The sequence below is a fragment of the Hibiscus syriacus genome, unplaced genomic scaffold (genome assembly GCF_006381635.1).
Source record: "Hibiscus syriacus cultivar Baekdansim isolate YM2019G1 unplaced genomic scaffold, ASM638163v2 tig00111575_pilon, whole genome shotgun sequence".
Lineage (NCBI taxonomy): Eukaryota > Viridiplantae > Streptophyta > Magnoliopsida > Malvales > Malvaceae > Hibiscus > Hibiscus syriacus.
This window is the reverse complement of record NW_024063125.1, coordinates 115,921-119,841: the sequence shown is the minus strand read 5'-3', so window position 1 is coordinate 119,841 and position 3,921 is coordinate 115,921. Positions and strand designations below refer to the sequence as shown.

The 3,921-nt window shown below is 33.2% G+C and overlaps 1 long non-coding RNA gene across 1 annotated transcript; it reads right to left on the bottom strand.

Moving 5' to 3' along the window:
* Window positions 1–2,624: 2,624 nt before the first annotated feature.
* On the bottom strand, window positions 2,625–3,921 carry LOC120165115. The gene is made up of 2 exons (XR_005519784.1): window positions 3,531–3,921; window positions 2,625–3,003 (listed from the first exon to the last, which is right to left on the bottom strand). It is a non-coding gene; the product is annotated as an uncharacterized LOC120165115 (long non-coding RNA).

The following is a 3,921-nucleotide window of genomic DNA, read 5'->3' as shown; positions in this document are numbered from 1 at the left end:
GTAATTTCTTATCAAAGTATATTTGTATTAAAACTTTTAACAAGAATAATTAGAAATCAAGGATCCTATGGTTAATCGTTTTACCAACTAATCACTTAACAATGAATTATTTCTTATTAGTCTTTTAATTTATTAGCGAGTCATTTGAGTCTTATACAATTTACTAACTTCTTACCGTATTCAATTTGAGTCCAACAATAATTAACTAAACATAATTGAACCATGATAATCATTAATGCATTAAACAATACCAACATGTTATGTAAAGTATACAAAAGGTAGTAAAGTATTACATCAATTTCCATGCCACATCGATCGATCATTTAAACTCCATTTGATCCCTCTCAAACTTGAATTCGACATCCCAAAATATCTCAGATAAAAGACAAAAGAAATTATATCAGACCCAAAAATTAATCGCGAAAATCGAATCGAATTAGAAGACCAAACACTGAAAAATAGCTTATTGGGTTTGATTTTGATGAAATAGAGCTAAAAATGAACTCAGTACGTCAAAGAACCCAAAACGTGCTTTTTTTAGAAATAACCAACTACGTTACTAGAACCTCGTTATCCACAAATTTGAGCTTACTAACTTTGATTATGAGCTTCCGACCCATCTCATGAACCCATACCATCTTTATTTTGAAATCAAATCCAATTAATTTCTCTCTCCATAAAAAAATAACTTACTAGAATCTAGTTTAATAATTCAAAGACACAATCGGTAAAACTAAAAACTTGTGGAGCCACTATAATATATAATACTAAAAATTAGGTACTAAAATTAATTCATTTAAACTATCTTGACTTGGTCAAGACTATATATGAATTAGAGGACAAGGTTATAACCATACAAAAATAGAGGACTGAAGCTGTAATTTGACCATTCCTTATCCAAAAATCGCATTACCTTTGAAATCAATTATGAAACCATTATGACATAATCCTAACAAATTGGAAGGTAGAAGAATGTTAAACTTTTACCAAACTTGGATGACTTATCCAAAAACTAAGTGATCTACACTATTTCTACATTTCGAGCTTTATCTTCACGCAACATTTTTATTTCATTTCTTGAATATTATTTCTCCCTTCTTCACCAGTGAGCTATCACACAACAATAATGAATGCTTAATCGATCGACCACCAGTGGCCACCACGTCGACCATCGTCATTTAGGAGTGAGCAAAGTTTGACTCGATTCAAAAAAATCAATTTTTTTCGACTTAACTCGATTCAAAAGAACTCGACTCAAAAGAACTTCGAGTTATAATTTCAAAAATCAACTCGACTAGAAAAAATATCAATTCTAGACCGAGTTGTAAAATACAGCTCGAATAATTTAAATTTTTTAACAATTAATGGATGAATTTTTAAGTTTGAGTCAAGTCACTTAATTCTATATGATATATGTATATTACATATAAAATAAATAAATATATATATATATATATATATATATCAAAAATCACACATGAATAAATAAATATATATATATATATATATATATATATTTTGTATATGATCATAAAAAATTATTTAAAATGAAATCAAGTAATATCATAAATATTTATAAATTAAATTTAAATATAAACTCAAAAATTCAACTCGACTCGTCTCAAATTTTATAAACTCGACTTTATTTGAAAAAATTTCAAGTCAACACCGAGTTGTAAAATAAGACTCGTCAACTTAAATAATTTAAATTTTTTACTTGACTCAATCGAATGCTTACCCCTATCGCCATCGACCACCGTTCAAGAATCAAAGCATACCATTGAAACAACCTCATTCTCCTCTTCACGGATCTTACTTTCGTTCACCGAGACTCATGATGGATAGTCGTAGATCTACCAAAAACCGTTTGGTTATCTCAAAACAAAACTAACCAGTTTGCCTCCGTTCATTCAATGATATGTTGGTCCCCGCAATCATTCCAACCTTTTCACTGCACTGATCTTCCAATCGATGTCAGGATCGTTGGAAATCGAATTACTTATCCCCATCGACTTTTCTATTTCACTTCTTGTTTGTTTTCGTTGCAGGTGATGACATGGTGCACGAGTGGAGTTGCATCACCGGCCGTTCAACAGTATCGGAGCTTGACTGAGCTTGGTGATGGTCTACCGAGAGTTTAAGTGGATGGATATTCAGTTGTAGGTTGTTGAACCTTCGGTTGGGTGGGGTGGACGAACCGAATGAGTTCAGTTTACTATTCCGAGGATAGAAATGTTGATGGGTTAGTTTGAAGCTTGCAATGGGTCAAGTAAGCGAGTTGTTGGGTAATCAAATTGGTTCTCGGATTCTATGATTTAAAACTGAACTTTGCCTAAAATATCTTATCCATTTATAGTTCCAAATATTCAGAATAAATAAGAAAGTTCACATCAGAAAAAAATGGATTTTTCATGTGATTTCTAGAACCTCTTAAGTCCACAATATCCATATAAAGGTAAAATTTACACTTAAAAGTCCTTGAATCTCTTAAATTTTCTTGTGGACACAAGATTTTAATTAACATGATATTTTAAACTTCATAATTAAATCAAAAGAAAACTAAAACCTAAATTAGAGTGTGACAGTGACAGGTGTATGAGTACATAATCATTTATTATTATTAATATTATTATTATTATTATTATTATTATTTTAAAATGTTTACAGGCCTACAAAATAAATCCCATAGCCCATTACAAGGTACAAGCCCAAACCTGAAGCCCAAGTGAAAATCTAAAAGTCCACCAGCAATTGCAACCCAACGAGACCCAGTTACAAGACTTGGATCCAGACTGGCCCATTATAGATTAGGGTTTTGAAACCCTAAACTAAAACACTCAGCTGCCACCGACGTTAACTCCAGCAAACGCTGCCATGGCCGAATGCTCCAACCGAACCCAGCCGCAACAGTGAAGTCCTTCCAGCTTCCATCGGCGTGCATGTATCTCCGACGAACCACCGAGATATCGAGTCGCTGTGCGTCATCCCCTACGCCAGATATCACTCAAGCAACCACAAAATCACCAAATCAGACAAGATATCAACATCCACTAAATTTTTTTTTCCTTCAGAAATTAGGTATTTTTACCTAATACCTAATATGCCATTATTTGGATATTAGTGGAAAATCCACAACACAGAAGCTAAAATCCATTATAAATGGAGGTAATCGTTCGATAAGAAGGAGATATTCGAACAGGGGGTTTCGAATGAGAACAAATAAAAAGGGGGAAGGAGATGGAGAGTTTTGTAATGGGTATGGAACCCAAACGAAAAGCAATGTAAGGAGGACCGATTATCAGCAATAAACAAGAAAATTTTCATCAATAATTGAAGCACAGTCTTTTTAGCAGCAAATCAAATAAACAAATCGAAATCTTCAAGCATGTTAAGAGGTATTTAGGTCCTTATTTTCGGTTTATTTGCTAGATTCTTAGAACGTAACTATAAAGGAGAGTTTAACTATTGTTCTTGGTTTCATGTAATTTTAAAGCTTTCTAAAATAAATAAGCTAGGGATTTTAGAGTTACCTTGCTGCTGTTGAGTGTTCGTCGGGGTAACACTGTCATCGGAGAGAGGGAATAGGTGGTGTTGGTTTACGGTTCAAGGACCACCGCGTAGGGTGGTCTGATGCTTGTCTCTCGGTCGAAGAAAGGAGTTCGGAAAATGAGAGCGTTCTCTCCTTTAATTTACACCAAACGGCTGGGATTTAGAAAATGGGAAATAGGGTTTCAAAATAACCTTTAAATGGATTATAACTAATGCATGATGGGGTTTAAGTTCAACGCATGGGCCACTAACTCAAAAAATATGCTATGCAAAATTGAGATTCTTTGAAGTAATCAATTATAAATCAAGCAATGGCAAAGTGGATTTGAATACTAGTGTGTTTAATTAAGCTTTAATCCCACTATCAATTTT